Source organism: Lissotriton helveticus, chromosome 5_1, assembly GCF_964261635.1.
Source record: "Lissotriton helveticus chromosome 5_1, aLisHel1.1, whole genome shotgun sequence".
Classification (NCBI taxonomy): domain Eukaryota; kingdom Metazoa; phylum Chordata; class Amphibia; order Caudata; family Salamandridae; genus Lissotriton; species Lissotriton helveticus.
The window spans coordinates 1,293,403,946-1,293,423,835 of NC_136065.1; positions in this window are offsets into that span (position 1 = coordinate 1,293,403,946).

Consider the following 19,890-nt stretch of genomic DNA (forward strand, 5'->3'; position numbering starts at 1 on the left):
CTGTATACTGAACTCCTTCTCTGTCTTGTATATGCCAGCTCCTCGGGGTAAGGCCATGCAAGTACACTCTGCTTCCTGCTCTCACGAGTTGACTCATACCCGCCAATGTAGGCTGCATTTCAGGGCTGATGTTCAGATCCTGATCATGCTCCTTCTCCTCATCCTGCTCCTCTGTGACTGTCTTCACCTGGTTGATATCGGTCCATTCCCTCAGAGCATTCAGGAGCGCCATCATTTTAGTGCCCTTCTTCATTTGTAGTCCCCTTTCCTTGCAGAACTGTTTAAGCTCAGCCACAGTGTAACTTTCTAATTTGGCCCACTCACACTCTATTACCGCAAGCATGGTTTCAGACAGTCCAGTAGTAGGAATGAGGGTAGATTTGGGGAAACAAAAAGAAGGCAATCAGGGAGAAATAACAAAACTCAATTTGGTCTTAGATTATTTAAGTGGTTTGGCAATGTAACATAACGTTATTCTATGGCACTGTAGAAACTCAAGTCCAATTCCTCCCACTGAACTCAAGAAATTGGGTTACTAGTTAAGGGGGGTGAGACCCTACTAAAGCAGCAACCACCATTCTTCTCAGGGTGATGTCGAAAGCAATCCCTAAATTCACCTGTGCTCAACCCTTGAGAAGTTCAAGTCGATCGGAATGGAAAGGACCCAGTTAGGTCCACTGAAAAGAGTACCTTAAATCCTGATTTGCAGAGCATTGTGATAATCCGCTTTGAAAATGCATTGCATAGCCAAAGTGCAGCATTATTTCCGAGATATGGCAAACCTGCGTTGCGAGGTCCTGCAGCATCGCTGAGGATCCCATCTACAAGTGCTTGCGATGTGAAGTCTGGTGCCAAGAATGTATCATGCAGTCTGGTGAATCATTGATTCCAAGGAGCTGCGAATTGTCATCTCTACTTCCATGTACCATTTTTCATGGATTTCCCACAAACTCAGACAGTTCTTAGCAAATGAGAAGTCGTACCTGGTCCAAAGTACATGAATGCGTACCCGTTGTCATTCTGCCCCTAGCACTTCTCTCAATGGTTAGTCTCTGCCCATTCAAGGAAATGCATTTCTGGAATGTCACCATCAGCCTCTATGGCCTGTGTTCTTTGTGACTCCTTAGTTCACTCTCTCCTTAAACCTTTTACAACAACCCACTATCATATTTTTCCAACAACACCTCAAACCGTTGCCACAATGTAACCAATTGCTATTTCTTCATCTCAGTCTCACTCATAACACATGCAATTGGCACATTCTTCTTTTGTGCAAATCCACTCCTATTTATCTAGCTATCATAGCAAGCTGATGATATGACACTCTTGCTTACCTACTGGCCTGTACTACCAAATGATTCAAATCTTTCCCACTTAATCCTGCCCATGCCACCCTCTTTTCAACCATTTAACATAGTAATCCAACAGTTTCTTTTGCTCTTCCAGGAGATCTCATGCACCCTTTTTGGCGCCTAAGGCAGTGGTGGCGACCGCACATTCAACAAATCTTAAATGAGATAATCCGTATCTTTCTCCTGTCTCTCAGGAGCGCAGTGTGTCATTGAAGAGTGTATAACCCTGCCCAGACGTGGGTCCTGTGCTCACTGCGCCACTGGAGTCAAGCTATCCTGGCTGAAGACGGCTGATAGCCAGAAACCGGTCCTAGGATGCTTGATTCCAGTCCAGGGAAGACATGACTTGGCAGTTCAGTCTGGACTGTTCCCATGAGGCACAGGGTCAAGACTGATTTGCATACCGCCATGTCTGAACTGGGGTGGTGTGGTGAGAAAATAACAATGGATTAAACCCAGATCTGTGACTTGGGGTGAATGTTTTGCCATTGGGCACATTCCGTCCATCACCTTGTGTGTTTTGCTGTTCACCCTATGTGGGAAGGGTATGCCCAGGCATGGGTCCCGTGCTCACTGCGCCACTGGAGTCAAGCTATCCTGGCTGAAGACGGCTGATAGCCAGAAACCGGTCCTAGGATGCTGGTTTCCAGTCCAGGGAAGACATGGCTTGGCAGTTCGGTCTGGACTGTTCCCATGAGGCACAGGGTCAAGACGGATTTGCGAAAGGCCATGTCTGAACTGGGGTGGCGTGGTGAGCAAAATAAGGATGGATTAAACCCAGATCTGTGACTGGGGGTGAATGTTTTGCCATTGTGCAACATTCCGTCCATCACCTTGTGTGTTTTGCTCTCCCATGACTTACTCTCACACCAACATTCTTTCTGCTTCTGAAAAGTTTATTTTTTCATATCATCCAACACCTTGCACACCTGTCCCTTTGCCTTGTTCTCATTAACTTTGTTCAGTCACTCACTGTTACCAGTCATTCAATGCTTTATGCTCTGCTGGTCGAGGTGGCTTCTTTTTTTCACTCATGGATCTTCACAAATATTGCAAATGTTTCATTTCAAGCAAATGATTCTAGGGAAATTGCAAATTTAACTCTTTCTTGGTGAGCTCATGCTTTCAACCACAAGCTAGTATCAACCATTATCAACATTTTGTATGCTTGCGTTCCTCTGGGGGAGGGCTGTGCATCTTCTAGCCTGCCTTTAATGTCAGATTTGCTCATGATTTTGTGGGGGGTCATCTACCACTCATATACTCCGAGGGAAACCATCCCTCCTAAATATATCTTCAGCCATACTCTGGGAGAACTGCCCTACCTAAGACACTTTTCATACTCACAACCTCTAAAGAAGAAACCTAGTAAAGTTAATCTATCTTCTCCACGTGTGAGAATACCTGGGTAAGGGTGAAGTTCTCAATCACTCCTGCCTTCAACCTCTAATAGACTTTCATTTCCTGAAGGGCTTAGCCCTTTGACAGACTCATTCATACACCTAGAGAGGAACCACCCCACCCCTTAAGGAAAACACACAATCTTTTCCTTCACCAGTTTGACCTTTTTGCATAACCTCCATGGTGGTGGAAAAGGGAAAAAAATATGGCATGCTTTTTGCCTATCACAGGCTACCTTACAACAGGCTATCTATTTATACTTCTGTTAACCTTTTACTCCTAGAATTGCTAGGTTTAAATGTATGCCACTTACCAATGCAGCCAAGTCAGAATTATGAGCATAAGTCAGATAATTACGGGAATATCCTTCTGTTTGGCCCACCTTCTGTGTCTGTCGGGTTTTCTGAGACTTAGCTAGCATGGATCCGCTGATCCCAAATAAATGCCGATTGCATGCCCATATTTCTCCACTAGAACTGTCAACTCTGAACATTAAATAAAATTCATGATCAGGATCATTCTTTGAGAGTAAAGTATTATTTTGTTGAATGACATGGGATGTCCTGGAACTCCAGCAAGATGCCTGGCAAAAAACTCTAATTATACCCTTGTCCAGTAATGGAAATGTACACAACATTCAGTTCCCAAGCAAGACAAACAGATGTGTATTCATTATAAATGTAACAACTCCTTCCTGGTACAGTAATAACATCTATTAACCAGTGCACACTTCCCACTACAGATTCAGCCTTCAGAATCTCTTGTAAAGGCAAGAACGAGAATATCTTATCTCACTCTCTCATCTTCCTATGTCATTGTCTCTTTCAAAACATCCTTAATTATTAGTTGGTGAAGCTTGACCATGTATTAGTGCAGTGGCAATGTGTTCAAGTGACTCAGAGAAGATGGAGTGAGTAATGTTTTTGAATTTGTGGACCAGGCACTCAAACATTTATATTTTCAGTGTGTAGTAAGCCATTTCTTACCATTGTTTAGGGAGGGAAAGAACATTATGACATGCTTGAGACTGCACCCCTCATGAATCATCTGTCTTTCCCAGCTCCAATGACAGTAAAACATAGCATATTCCACTCTACACCTTTGTTACAGCATGCAGTCACACCTCTGTAGGCATTAATGGCACCTCAATATACAAGGAATACCATGTTTGACATTTAATAACTTTGGACCCTTTGACAAAAGTTCACCAAATCTTGGGGTAGTGGAATTCAAAATTCATATATGTGTGCAGAATTGTAAAACAGTTGTAAATAGGGTTCCAATGCATGCCACTTTTCCATGTAACAACAATTTTGCCCTATTTATTTTGTAAATTATGAAGAGAGTGCTGAAAGGTCCTCCGAATTTTTAATGGCACAGTGGCCTTTTTGTCATTGAGCTTCTGTTCCTATTCATGTTTTTTTGCTGAATTTGTTTCCAGCTGTTTTGGAGAAGTGAAAATGTAGTGTTCATTGTGCATGGTTCGGTCTTATATCCCCAAATGCTTGACATCACAGACAAAAAACAAATAATCTCTTGAGAATGACAAAACATTATTATATACACGAGTGCACTTAAAATGTACACTTCTTTACTCCCTTATATACCAAAATATTAGAAAAACCTCAATAAAGTGAAACAGCATGGCGGAAAAGCCAATGCTGCAATGTATATAATTTGGTTGTTCTCGTGCCTTGGGCCTGTCTATTTATGCAGACCTCCTCCTGGCCTGCCATAAAGAGACCAAGAAAAAGGGCAAGGACCCTGTAGTGTCGCTCCTATAAGGTAATAGGCACGACACAAGACTGTACCATGTTTCGTCCTGGACTGGGGTAAACGTTCGATGTGCCCCTTAGACCGTGCTCCACAGTGGTATGGTCGCGGAGCATGTGATTACGTTAATAAAGGCGAGCCCTCGCGGATGTGACGCCAGAGAGGCGTGCATACGCGGGAACTCAGTAGTAAACCTCACACTGTCTCTGCATCGTTTGTACAGGCCCGTGCATAACGTGTCGCCTGTGCAGGGCGCAACATCACATTGGCGAAGAGGTGGGCGGCAGTATCCCATGTCTGATCTGTGGCGGCCGAAGTGCTACAGGAAAGCAGGCGGTGCTCGCGCCACAGAGCGCGCGCGCACAGGAGCATGCTGATTGTCTCCAAGGATACCGCCTCGATCCACCGGCGTGTGCCTGCTCAGGGCTGCTCCTCTCCTACATCGCCCCTGCAACAGCTGCTCCTGAGTACCACATTGAGGCCAATTAGCACACGTGACTGAAGGCCCCAGGGACAATGGGGGAGGGGAAGCAAAGCCATGGGCTGGCATTGGATTCAGCCTGCCAGCACGAAGGTGAGCCAGCACGTGTCATATACATCCCATAGACACTGAACAAAGCACATCTCCCACAAGTGCCAGATTTTCCAAACAGCAGCACAAGGGAGGGATCTTTGAGAAGCACATCAACAAGAAGGAGGTATAGCACCTTGTTTGACCCAAATGCTACTGAGGGGGCGAAGTAGGACTATCTCTCTCGCAAGGACAGACTGCACAATGTCCACAATTCCCCCTATTGAACCTTTCCTGGTGGAGGGCCCACCTTCTGGTCAGCCGCCCAAATGGAACGAATGGCTGAAAGACTACTTCTGTTTTCGAGGCCACTAAGGTGCTAAATGATCAGAAGAAGGCCACGCTCCTACATCTAGGGGGGAAGACATCTACTGGATCGCCAAATCGCTACATGAGTCGGCTCCCAAAACTCACCTCACACTAATTGGAGCCCTGTCAGCACATTTAGAACCCATGGCGAATCAAGATTATGAACATTTTGTATTCCGGCAGGCGCGTCAACAAGCCGATGAATCCATTAACTCATTTAATGCTTGGCTCAAGAACTTAGCAAGCACCTGTGGGTTCAATGATAAGGTGGAAGAAATAAGGGGTCAGATCATACCGGCCTGGGCATCTGCAAAATTCTGAGAGAGAATACTAAAAGAATCAGGAAAACCTCTGGCTGACATCCTAATCTTGGGGAGGACCAAGGAGCTGTTGTAGGCGAAAGCAGCCCACATGGTAGCGGCATTACACACAACAGTGACGGTAGAACCTGTCAATGCCGTAGGGACACACCCAGCAGCCACTGCAAACCGGAAGCAGTCAGGAAAACCAATGAGCTGTAGGTACTGTGGAGAAAGTCCACACAGTGCAACAGACTGCCTATCACGAGGGAAGAAGTGTGCGGGGTGTGGTAAATTTAACCATTTCGAACAAGTGTGTCGATCGCGGAGAAGTAGAAGACCCAAGCCAGCAGTCAATCTCATCTCGGAAGCTTGAGGTGGGAATAGCGATAGGGACTATGATGATGGAGACGAACACATGATCCACACAGCATATATGATAGGTACAGCAGCCCAGGCATCCCTCCGACTTCTGCAATGTCAGGTGCTAGTTGAAGAGCAGGACATCACAGCTGTTATAGATATGGGGGCCACCATCAATATCATGTTGGCAGAACTGTACACAGCCATGAAACCAACTCCAGTGCTGGGCACCATGGCTATCAAAGTCTTCACGTATGGATAAGATCCACACTTGCTGATGAGCGGAAAATTCAAGGCAACAATCTCGGACGGCGATCACTCCATAAGGTCACATATATAAGTGGTGGAAAATGGACAGGGCTGCCGAAGACCTTGGAGTGGTGACATTTGCTTTTGGGATTCACCAAAAGACAGTACAACATATCCTGGCTGAGTTTCCAGAAGTCTCTAACGGAATATGGAAATTATGGGGAACAGAAGTACACCTACACATAGATCCCACTGTCCAGAGGGTAGCGTTGTTATATTTCTATCTAGGACCCTAATTCGATATTCCCAATTTATGCCCTTGTATGGCTATAATAAATAATATCCTTATAAAGGCATGAGAATCATATCCATATTTAGTCATAGCCCATGCAGACCAAATTAAGCAAGGCTACTTCCCCAGACTCCTAGAGAGTACAACGCGTTCTTTAAACAAACCAAACCTCCAGCAACCTGGGAATTCCCCATGCTTCTGTTTTGATTTGTCCTAGAACTCCTGCGAGCACTGAAAGAACGGCCAGTTTTTAGTGACATCTTTTATTGACGTCTTATGTCCAACCTTACGTCAAACCCGGCACCTTTCAGGTATAAATATACCAACATTGCCTTAAGCAAACACACGGTGGTTTGGAGCAGAGCAGCAATCTACTTGCCCGAGAGCCCAGCTGATGCGAGAGCCCACGGAAGCCGCCCCTCCCTTTTGACGCACTGAGAAAGACGGTGTCTTTTTCTCCAGCCGAGAAAATCCAGCTCCGGTGTTTCCAGCCACCCTTGCGGGTGGCTGGGATATCGAGTCCTGAGAGAGAGATACCAGACCTCCTGCATTCTGTTACCCAGGTGCGGAGCTGACTAAACCCTTAAAGAGAATTCTTGATTCAGATTCTTGGCAAAACCAACTTAACTTAAACTGCTACTTACTTACTCCTTCCCACGTATTAGGCTTAGGTCAGGTGATAAAGATCAATTTCAAAATGGTCAGGCGCTTTCAGTAGATGTTTCCTAAGTTAAATTTGCCCGGCGTAAAACGCCTCTAATACCATACGAAGTTATTCAATAAAGAGGCAGGCGCTGGAGACAGGAAGACAGGAAACAAGTTTATTCCGCCGGAGTAGAACACATCAGATCAGACAACAAGGTATCGTCTCGAGGTGCTCTCTCAACCTCTCTGAGACCTGGTCTTTTATCCCCTGGGTTAAGACATGTGAACGCTCTTTATTACAACAAGGGCATTGTGAAGTATGAGAACGACATCCCCGGCACCCCCCCAGTTCCGGCCCATTCCAACACATGACAACAGTAGAAGCCCTTTCCCCTCATATGATTGGGAGGGGGTTATCACGCAGCTGAGTGTTCTGCCGATTCCTTTGGAATGTGTGCGCCTGATCGAATCTCAGGGTGTGGGGACGTCATGATCAATAGTGGTCTCTTTCAGGAGAGGCGAGTGCATACAGTAGTGGGCAATAAACTGTATCCTCGGGCTAAGGGATGACCAGCGGTTTGTACAGGCAGTCGGGCTCAGAGGAAGGGGTCATCAAAGGAGGGGTATTCATGGACGGAAAGGAGGTGTTGGTCAGGCGCGGGGTGTGATTCCCTGAGACAGAGTCATGGGGGGGGGGGGTTCATGACTTGTGCATGTGAGCGCGGGGGCAGCCAGGAGGCGCGGGGAAGGCTTGCAAGGTTCAGGGAAGTGTGCTGATGGGCGATCGTGAACAGGGAGACCATGGTACCTAAAATGGCTGTCGTGTATGTTCATACGTGAATCGGCAAGATGGCGTAGATGATGTTTAGTACACGAACTAAAATTCCACAGTCCTCCCTTTAACATGTCTCGCCAGCTTGTCAGTTCGGATCGATCCCCATGAGACCACGCACCTCTATCTCGTATAGGGGACTCATGTGCTCAGGTTTAAAGTTCAAAGTCTTTGGGCACATACAGTTGGAAATAAGTGCACATAAAGGTGGTAAACATTGAATACCTAGGCAACACCCACACAGTATCATGATTGGTATCAATAAAAACGTGAACAATCTCCATCCCCAGTTCTTCAAAGTGTCCCAGAACCAGCCTCCAAGCGACCATCCTTCCTGCTCCTGGTGAACCTCTGAGGACAGTCTGTGGAGGTGTTCGATTGCTTTGTAGACTGAAGGTGAGTTATCTGGCACGTAGGTGCAACAGCTGGAGCCGATGATGCGGCATGCTCCTCCGCGGTCGGCCAGAACCACATCTAGAACAAGACGGTTTTGAAGAGCCACCAGGCGGACGGCCTGAAGCTCAGCCGTGTTGTTGGCGAGGATGCCAGCGGTGATGTTAATGGTTGTTTCTAATGCCTGAGTCAGGTGTCGGATAGCGCGGCTATTTGCCATTGGTCCCCACAGAGGAACAAGTCCCTTTGCTGCATCCAGGAACTGTGCTCCGGTGGAGTCGGCTTGTTCAACATCTCCGGCGCGCTTTTGCCGGTGGTGGTTGGCTGAAGCCACATACGTGGGAGGAAGAATGAAGGCGATGTAGCACGTACCCCTCCAGCCTCTTGGGAGCCAAGTGTAAGCTTTGGTGCCACAAACAAAGTACATATTCGGGGAAGCAACAAAGGAGGGGGGGTCAGCTGAGACCAATGTTTTGGTGATGCGACAAGAACTGTGACCCACCAGCTGCGTTCCTTGTCCTTCGAGGCATACGAGTCCTGTGACATTGATGACAGACAGGGCCACGGTCAGGGTGGCAGCCGTTTGTTTCCGCAGGTGGGAGAAGGTGGGTCTGGCTGGATTGTGGAGCACTTGCATTTCGACCCTTTCTTTGGCAGGGATGTTCGTGAGGAAGGTTGAACCTGAAATTGCAGGACAAAAGGGAGCAGACGTCTTTTTTATTTTGTTCAGCCAGAACCCATAGTAGAAGTGTGACATGGTTTGACCAGAAGCGGCGTTGTCCTTGTGGCTTTCCTGCATGAGGATCAACCAGGCGAGGCAGGAGCCGTGAACTGAGAAAGGAGAAGGGATGAAGGGGATGGAGTGTCCGGTAGCATGTGGGAGCAACCCACAGATCCAGCAGTTCGTGGCATTTGCAGCAAGGTTGTGCTGGTGCAACAGTTGTACAAAGGAATTGTTCCAGAACTCCCTACGCCTTTCTCGGAGCTGAGGTGAAAGGGTGATCAGGTGGTGCTCTTTCATGGTGGTTGGCTGGACAGTGGTTGGCAACATCTGGTGAGCGGGTGTGCTTTCCTCCAAGATCCAGAAGGAAGTCATGAGGAGGAGGCAAAAGAGGAAGACAATGAAGAAAGCGATTGTCTTTGATTTGTGCAAATTGTCAGTCTTTGGGTTCCTGTAGTGGGTATTTCCTGTTGCTTCCGACGTCTTCTTATCTGGCGCTTCCATCATCTTCTTATCTGGCGCTACCATCATCTTCATCTTCAAGGTGCTCGGTAGTGGGCAGAACCACAGACTTTGTTTAGCTTCTCTCCGGGTAACCCTTGGTTGCTTTGGGTCACCGTTCTGAGATTTTTAACTTAGTCAGTGGCCTACTTAGCCGAAGCTCCCTCCTTTCGACGCAGGAAATACCCTTCTCGAGATGGCACAGTGGGATCAGAGTGTTTTGCAAGTTCAAGTGCCTCGGTATCAGGATAGCAGTTCAGTGATGGTCGGTCTTTGTTCAGGAGCTCTTCTTGGGTGCTGACGTTGTCTGTCGTGGCCAGGGTCGAGGAAACCTTTTTGCAGTGGTGGGCGTGCAGCCAGTGCTTCTTCCCCTCCACTCGAAGAGCCGTCCGAGTGGTGATCAGTACTTGCCAGGGGCCCGTCCACCGGGGTTCCAGACTCTTCGTCCGTTGAAAGTTCCGGACTAGGACATAGTCCCCCGGTTGGATATCGTGACCGGGACCCCTGGAAGCATCGGGGATGGCCTGCTGCACCTGTTGATGAATGACAGACAATGTTTTAGTTAACTTGTATAAATAATCTGACAGCAGGACGTCGGGGACGTCGTGAATGGAAGTCGGTTTGGGGGCAGTCCAGAGGTTCATAGGCCGCCCAAACACAACTTCGTAGGGGGTCAAGTGGTGCTTAGTGGGAGTGGAGCGCATCGATAGTAATGCCAGTGGAAGGGCATCTGGCCACTTAAGTCCTGTGGTGGCCACTATTTTTGACAGTTTCAGTTTCAGTGTAGCGTTGTGTCGTTCAACCAGGCCAGCGGATTGGGGGTGGAAGACCGCATGGAACCTTTGTTTTACCCCCAACCCCTTCAGGATTAGTTGGATAACTTCAGCTATGAAGTGGGGGCCATTGTCGCTCCATAAAATTCGACAAAGGCCGTAGCGAGGGAAAAACTCTTTCAGTAGTACTTTGGCAGTAGTCATGGCAGTGTTATCACGGGTCGGATAGGCTTCCACCCATTTGCTGAAGGCACATACAATGACCAATACGTACTTCAAGCCTTGGCACCTCTCTAATTGGATGTAATCCATCTGGAGGACCTCAAAGGGGTGGTCGGGGATCCCAAACCCTCCCCGGGGTACCACAGTTCCTTTCCCGGGGTTGTGTTGTAGGCAGATAAGGCACTGCTGGACCAGGCGTTTGGCTGAGTCGGGGATCTTGTTGTTGTGCCAGACTCTGGAGATGAGTTCAATCATGGGGGCAGAACCTATATGTGCAGGGGAGTGTGCCATGGTCAGTATGGGGATCAAGTATGCATCAGGCAGCAACCATTTGTTCGTGTCTTTTGTCCGCCAGCAGTCCTCATCGTCCCTTAGACCCACCCGTGCCCACTCGGTCAGTTCGTGTGGTGTGCTGGCCGATTGGATGTCCCTGATTGTTTCCCTAGCGTCGGTCCATTTTTCTGCTTGTGACCTGGTCACATACATGCGTGTCGTTGTCCTATTCTCAGCTGTGGTTCGGGCAGTGGTGTCGGCCAGTGCGTTTCCTTGTCCGACTAGGTCTGTCACCTTCTTGTGTGCTTGGCATTTGATCACTGCTAATCGTTTGGGGAGAAGAACTGCTTCAATCAGGGCGGAGACTAAATCTCCGTGAAGGATGGGCGTACCGTGGGACGTCAGGAATCCCCTTTCCCTCCATAGGAGCCCAAAATGATGAACCACCCCGAAGGCGTACTGGCTGTCCGTGTAAATGTTTGCCGTGGTTCCTGCTGCTATGATACATGCTCGTGTGAGGGCAATTAGCTCTGCTGCCTGTGCGGATCGTTGTGTGATGCGAGCTGTTTCAACAACTGTTCGAGCTGTCGTCACCGCATAGGCAGCAGAGGTGGTGCCGTCTGGGAGTTTGATACAAGAGCCATCTACCCATAGTTCTCCATCAGGATCTGTGAAAGCAATGTCTCGGAGGTCAATTCTACTCCTGGTCTGTTCGTCCGTGAGGGTCACACAGTCGTGTATAGGGGGCACATCGGGGTCATTTTCGGGCAAGGGTAACAGTGTAGCAGGGTTCAATGTCGTGCATCTCTTCAGGGTGATGTGGGGTGCAAGTAGAGTCAATTCGTACCCTGTTAGTCGTGCGCTAGTCAGGTGTTGAGTCTTAGTCTGGTTCAAAAGGGTGTCAACTGCATGGGGCACTAATACCGTGAGGGAGTTTGAAAGCACAATTCCCTCACTCTGGCGGATAGAGACAGCAGCAGCGGCTACTGCTCGAAGGCAGGCAGGTAGAGCTCTGGCGACTGGATCAAGAGTGGCAGAGAAGTAGGCACAAGGGCGTTGTTTGGCGCCGATGGGCTGAGTTAGAACAGACAATGCGCATCCCTCCCTTTCGTGAGTGAAGAGGGAGAAGGGCTTGGAGTAATCTGGTGTTCCTAGAACGGGTGCCGAGCAAAGGGCATCCCGCAACTCCTTAAAGGATGCTTGGCATTCGGGAGTCCACGGGAGTGGGAACGGAACATCTTTGGCCAACAGGGAAAGTAGGGGTTTTATAATGAGACTGAAATTTGGTAACCATTGTCGGCAGAAAGAAGTAAGGCCCACTAATGAACGGACTTGCTTTTGTGTTTTTGGAATGGGGGTGTCTAGGATGGTTTGGATTCGGTCGGGCGTAAGTTTCCTCCCTTCTTTGGACAGGAGATGGCCTAGGTATGTTACTTGGGGCTGGCAGAACTGCAGTTTCTTTTTGGAGACTTTGTGGCCATTCTCCGCAAGAAAGTGCAAGAGTTGGATAGTGGCTGTGATTGCAAGTGGAGTGGTGTCGGCGCCAAAAGGATATCGTCAACATATTGGATCAACACCACTCCATCTGGTAGCTGGACGGCGTCCAGCTGTCTTTTGAGGGCCTGGCTGTAAATGCTGGGACTTTCAGTGTAGCCCTGGGGAGCTCTACAAAATCGGTATGAACGGTTTTTTAAAGTGAAGCCGAAGAGATAACGGCTGTCTGGATGGATGGGGATAGAGAAAAATGCATTTTTAAGATCAATAACGGTGAAGGTGGTGGCAGTGGACGGGATGAGAGTCAGGATGGTGGCGATGTCTGAGACTACGGGGTACTGTGGTACCACCACTTTGTTGACTTCTCGCAGGTCGATGATGAAGCGGTACGCTTTCTCATCTCCCTCACCTTGCTTCTTAACAATGGGTAGGATAGGGCTATTGCAGACATTACTAACCACTTCCTCTACCACTCCTGCATCTACCAAGGACTGAATAATCGCTACCAATGCCTTCTCGCCTTCGGGCGATATCCGGTACTGTGGGAGTTTCGGGAGTATTGCATCTTGTCGAACAGTTATGTGTACAGGATCGATCATCATTCGTCCTACATCCGAGTCGTTTCTGGCCCATAGGTACAGGGGTAGGGTATCGAGCAAGGATAGGTCAGCATCTGTTATGGCGTACATATGTCGTGCGGGGTAGGGTCTGGACATGCTCGGGTTGTCGTACAGGATGACTCGGACTCCATCCGGGGAACACCTAATAGTAGCTCGGAAATGTTTCAGTAAATCAATACCCATAATGGCGTCAGGGGAGTTGGAGGAGAGCAGAAATGCTGTGTCAGTGGGATTGTTTCCTAGGTCAAAGGAGATAGGTACAGACAGGGGATTAGTGGAGGGCGTTCCATCGAAACCTATCGAGGTAATGTGTGAGCCAGGCAAGGGTGCCCTTGGAATCAGTCGTTTTGATAATACACTACGTGTCGCTCCAGTGTCTACCAAAAATGGAGACTTTGTACCCAGGACCTTAGCAGTGACGTAAGGACCTTGCTGGTCAACACAGAGCTCGACTGGATCCCTCCCTTGCCCCTGGCAGTCCTATGCAGAGTCGTGAGCATTGTTGCAGTCGGACTGTTGGCACTGATTCTGTCGGGGGCGGTCAAATGTGTTTGGTCTGCCAGATCGGTCATTGGTGGTGTCGCGGGTCTGCCCTCGTCCCTGCCCTCCAGTTTTGGAGCCATTTTTCATGTCCCTTGTTTCTTTATTTTTAATCATTTCCCGAAGGGCCAGGCATTGAGACTTCCAATGCCCAAATTCTTTGCAAAATGCACACTGGTTCTCATCGAGGTCGGTTCGTGGAGCGCCAGGTGTGGGGTTGCGGTCTCTAGGGGCCGAATTCCTAGGGGCATTCGACTGGTAGTTTCCCCTATATCGTTCCCTTCCTGTAGTCACTTCATGCAATTGAGCAATCATCACTCGTTCCTTTAAGTCCTTTTTTTTTTCTCATTCGCCCTCTCGTTCTCGTTCTTTTGGTGTTCATAATACTGAGCCATCTGAAGGATAGCTGCAGGTTTGGAGGCTCCCCAACTACTCTCACTCGTCTGTAACTTTTGGGAGACCTCTTGCGATAGCCCTTTTACGTAGTTTTGCACGAATAGGTGTTGTCCGGTTGCGGTGGTCATGTCTTGGCCACTGTAGTCGGAGAACACTGTTTCAAATCGGGAGAAATATTCTGATACATCTTCCTGAGGTTTTGACGACAAGCCGTGACTACCGACCAGTCTACCTTCTTTTCTGGGATCAACGTCTTTAGCTTCTGTACTATTTTGTCGGGGAGTTCCAGTATGTCTTTTACAGGTTTCTTTCCGGGCTCTCGCTGCCTATCTAGGTCATCGAGTTGTTTCCAGGTGTGTCCGAACAGGTCTGTGTGGTCGGCTTTCCGGATTTGCTTCCACACATCAGCCGGCAGACACAACCCGAAAAACAAATCAATGTCCGATAGAGTCATTATGGTTGAGCCCAAGGCTGTGCCTAGTTCTGTATAAAATGCTGTAGGGTTCTTTCGTAGATCGGGCAGGGTTTGCCTAAAAGTTAAAATATCTTGCCGATCCCATGGTTGGTAAACCCAGTTGTACACAACCCTCCCTTTTGCATCTGCGTGGTTGATATCATCGTTTGTTCCCTGACCTCTTGGGGGAACCCAATAGGGGGCGGCTTCTCTGATAGGCATCATCGTGTTGGCTGCTTCTAATGAGGACTCAATCGTCTCAGGGACTGTGATCTTGACCTCTGGTTTCTGTTCCGCGAGGTGGCGGAAGACCTCAAGCGTTTGCATGAAGAGGTCCGTCACATCGCTCTCAGTTCCATCTCCAACATCGACTCTTCTATATAGAGCCGTCAATTTAGCAGGACCTTTATTCTGGTACCTATCCTTATACGCGTTCAGGGTGTGGTAGCTGAACCGTAAAATGAAATGCCGTCTGTGACTACCGGCATGTGAATTGTGCATATTCATCGTATATTCTTCGCTCTCCTTCCGTTCTACCAATGTTTTTGCTATCTTGTCGATTCCATCCCGCTCATCTTTGCTCAACCTATTTGGTCTGGCTGTTAGGTGCCTGCTAGTCTCATGTTCATCTGCTGTTGTTACCAATGCGGCTGGTGCGAAGGCCGTAAGAGCCGGGGCACTAGCGCTAGGGTCACCCACACCTGTACTTTGAACTGGTGAGTGTTGTGCTAGAGGCTGGCTGGGAGCATAAGGAGGAGGCATGTAGATAATTGGAGGACCGAGCAGTAACTCGTCATTTGCCCGCTGTTTGGAGGGCATCTCCGGGTAGAGCGCAGAGGTGGTCCTGACAGGGCATTGGCCTGCCAGTCCTGATTCTTGCATTTGTTTAACTTCCTCTCTTCTTCTTATTTCTTCATCTAGTTCTTTTGCGGCCAGATGGGCTGCTTTTCGTAACTCTTTCACTATTTTTGCTTCTTCTCTTTTCCTTCGATGTTCTGCTTCTTTGCGCCACATGCCAATACTATCGAGCATAGTGGGCGTTGCCTTGTTTATTTTTACAGCTGCTTCTAGTGTTTTTATTTTATTTTCATCAAAAGAAACTATCAGTGGCCACTGACTTTCAGGATCCTTTTTTGTATATTTATGCCATAACTTACTATAAGCTATAGCGACTAGTCCTTGCTTAGTAAACATGTCCTTATTAGGGGTGCCTTCCAGTGGAGCTGGATGGTTCATCTCTAATAAGCGGTCCGGGTTGACCCAACTATTAACCAATGGGGAGAAGATAGGCATGACGGATTACAATGGGGGGCAAAAGCCTGCACTACCTATCTTTTCACTATTTGCAAAGACTGGACAGAATATTCTATTCTACGCTATTTGCAAACAGAGAATACCTCCAGAAAGAACCAATTCCAAACAGTCAATGTTTGGACAAACAATCAATCAATGAGGAATGAAATAGGCATGACGTGTTAAAGGCTTGCGTTGCCTACCCTTCACTATCTGCAAAGGGAGAGAGAATATTCCTATTCTTCCCCGTTTGTAGGCAGAGAAGATCCTTAAGAGAACCAACTTCGAACAATTCAATGCTCGATTCAATCAATCAATCAATGAGGAGAAAAATAGGCACGACGTGTTAAAGGCTTGCGTTGCCTACCCTTCACTATCTGCAAAGACTAAACAGAGTATGGCGATTCTGTACTTGTTTGCAAATAGAGAATTTCTCAGAAACAGTCAATAAGTAATACTAGTATTTTCAAACAATCAATCAATCAATTTCGCAATTTGTCGTGTGTCACGACCTTACCCGGACCGCATGGACAGTTTCTCGTCTTCCGCTTCCAGCGCCCGATTGTCCTCTATTCTCTTGTTGCTATCGCGGCACTCCTGGTGGTTCCCAGTCAGGACCGTTGATCACTCGGGAGAGGTCAGCTCGGAATCAGTGAAGTTCAGATGATCGGCTGTCAGACGAGGGTCTATCGGACAGGAGCTCTCCCGATCATTCCAGTTGTTCACTCTGTCGTCGGGACCTCTCCCACTGGATCCACGTGTCGCTGATGGGCCCCGCGTTTGGGACGCCAATTGATAAAGATCAATTTCAAAATGGTCAGGCGCTTTCAGTAGATGTTTCCTAAGTTAAATTTGCCCGGCGTAAAACGCCTCTAATACCATACGAAGTTATTCAATAAAGAGGCAGGCGCTGGAGACAGGAAGACAGGAAACAAGTTTATTCCGTCGGAGTAGAACACATCAGATCAGACAACAAGGTATCGTCTCGAGGTGCTCTCTCAACCTCTCTGAGACCTGGTCTTTTATCCCCTGGGTTAAGACATGTGAACGCTCTTTATTACAACAAGGGCATTGTGAAGTATGAGAATGACATCCCCGGCACCCCCCCAGTTCCGGCCCATTCCAACACATGACAACAGTAGAAGCCCTTTCCCCTCATATGATTGGGAGGGGGTTATCACGCAGCTGAGTGTTCTGCCGATTCCTTTGGAATGTGTGCGCCTGATCGAATCTCAGGGGGTGGGGACGTCATGATCAATAGTGGTCTCTTTCAGGAGAGGCGAGTGCATACAGTAGTGGGCAATAAACTGTATCCTCGGGCTAAGGGATGACCAGCGGTTTGTACAGGCAGTCGGGCTCAGAGGAAGGGGTCATCAAAGGAGGGGTATTCATGGACGGAAAGGAGGTGTTGGTCAGGCGCGGGGTGTGATTCCCTGAGACAGAGTCATGGGGGGGGTTCATGACTTGTGCATGTGAGCGCGGGGGCAGCCAGGAGGCGCGGGGAAGGCTTGCAAGGTTCAGGGAAGAGTGCTGACGGGCGATCGTGAACAGGGAGACCATGGTACCTAAAATGGCTGTCGTGTATGTTCATACGTGAATCGGCAAGATGGCGTAGATGATGTTTAGTACACGAACTAAAATTCCACACAGGTACACCGGGGTAGGCGTATTTAGAAGCACCAGTTAAGTACGTTAGTCAATGTTTTTATGTATGTATATATTTTATCTATTTGAAAGTATCATATGGCTAAGAAACCATATCAATGCTTTTACAGTATTATTTTATAATACTCCTTTTACTGTACGCACTTTACTTAACTATAAGTATTGCAATTGTAGCAATTCATTTCTCTTACATGAGAAAGAAGACTGCTCAATAAATAACACCTTTTATTGAAAAACGCCTGTCTCTCTATTCTCTGCACTCTGGTGAAACTAAGTATGCACAATTGACTGAGTGAAATAGCTGTCTATTGTTTTCACACGACTCTAGAGATACACTCTTATTCTGAGGGATCTAAGTTGTCATGTTATATGGTTGTCAGAAGCTAATCCCTTCTTGTCTATCCAGAGAAGTTAAACTCCTCCTTGTTTATTCGAGAACGTTTCTAGTGACCTCTGAGCTAGCTGGCGAAACTAATTAAGTCTAATATAGTCAGTAGAGATCTAGTCGACCTCAGTCCTACGTCTACACTGGTGTTTATATTATTCCAATGCGCAGAGCCTATTGGGAATATAGGAACTACACTACAACGTTACGCCACAGGTGCATCGTTTTTCACCTGAGACAATTAGTCGAAAAGGAACTAGCTAAACTGGAGTCCGCTAGAATCATTGAGATGGTGACCGGGCCCACCCCGTGGGTACCACTCATAGTGGTCACTCCAAAGCCCAAGCAACCAGGATAGGTGCGGATCTGTGTTGACATGAGGCTACCCAATGCCCCAATAAAAAGGGAAAGACACCTCACCCCCACGATTGAGGATTTCATTGGAGAATTGAGTGGCGCGTGCTGGTTCTCAAGGCTCGGCCGTCGATCGGGATATCATCAGTTGGTGCTAGATATAGAGTTACGCTACATCATGACTTTTTCCACCCACATTGGCCCGAGGAGGTATACCCGTTTGAGCTTTGGAGAATCAAGTGTGGCGGAAGTATCCCAGAATGTGATCCATGAGTTACAGATGGACCTTCCATGAGTGGTGAACATCAGTGATGACATTCTCATTTACGCCAAAACAGTTGCTGACCACAATGTCAGGCTGACGCACGTGCTTCAAAGGATCCAAGAATCTGGTCTCACCCTCCATTGAGACAAGTGCGAATTCCTCAAACAGCATCTCCAATTCTTTGGTTACGTATTCTTGGCCTCAGGTGTAACTCCAGACCTGGACAAAATGTGTGGTACAAAAATGGCTCCTACCAGTGTTACCGAAGTCCGAAGCTTCCTTGGCATAGTTAACTTCTGCGGCCGCTTCATCCGAGATCCTACCACCCTCACTCAGCCTCTCCAGGAATTCACAAAAGGCTCTGTCCCCTGGACATGGAGTCATGAGCATGACATGGGTTTCCAAGTGGTCAAATATGCGCAGTCCGCCAATACAACTCTTGCATTCTTTGACCCTCGTAAGTTGACCATGGTGGCCGTTGATGCTGGGCTGAAGAGTTTTGGAGCTGTAATACTGCAGCGGAGTTGAGCAGAAGAAGTCTGAGCACCGGTGGCTTTTGCCAGTCGGTCACTGACAGACACTGAGCAGCAATATTCCCAAATAGAAAAAAAAGCAATAGCCATCCACTGGGGGTGTCGTCACTTCCACCTGTACGCCTATGGACATCCATTCATTGTGGCAACCGACCACAAACCGCTCCTGTCACTGTTCGCTGGAACAGCCTTGAACCCGCCTCCACATAAAGAAAAGTGGATGCTGCAGGGGTAAAACTGATATGTGGAGTACCATCCCGGGGCACAGAACCCAGCTGATTATCTCTCTCGTCACCCCCGGGGGGCGACCCCTGAAGAGGAAGATGATGTGAAAGACACGGAAGACTGTCCTATGTGTCACTGTCAGGTCATGCCCTCTTCTGTTGTCCATGAAGGTGTTAGGGGAAGAAACCAGATGTGATGAGTGCCTTCATCGGATCATATTGATTCTGAAACATGGCCGGTGGCAAAGTGCAAGGAATGAGTGGAAAATACTCACCACGGAGGAAAAACGAAACATGAAGAGTGTCTATAAAGTCGGATAGGAGCTCAATGAAGATTCCACAGGATGCTTACTTTGAGGTCATCGCCTTGTGATCCTTTCAGCCCTGACCAACCAGGTCATCCAGCTGGTGCATGCCAGACACCAAGGAATGGTGAAAACAAAAATCCGCCTGAGGACGAAGGTGTGGTTCCCGCTTATGGACGAGAAAGTAGAGGAAGCGGTGAGATCATGCCAGTGGTTTCAGGCCATAGGTGAAAGTGGTCCCCCAGCTCCAGTAATCACTGAACCTCGACCTGATCAACCCTGGGCCTGCGTCAAACTGAATTTCAGGAGCCTTCCAGATGGAAGACACACATTTATGCTGATCGATGACCACTCAAAATATCCTGAGGTGGAAATACTACAATCACTGAGTGC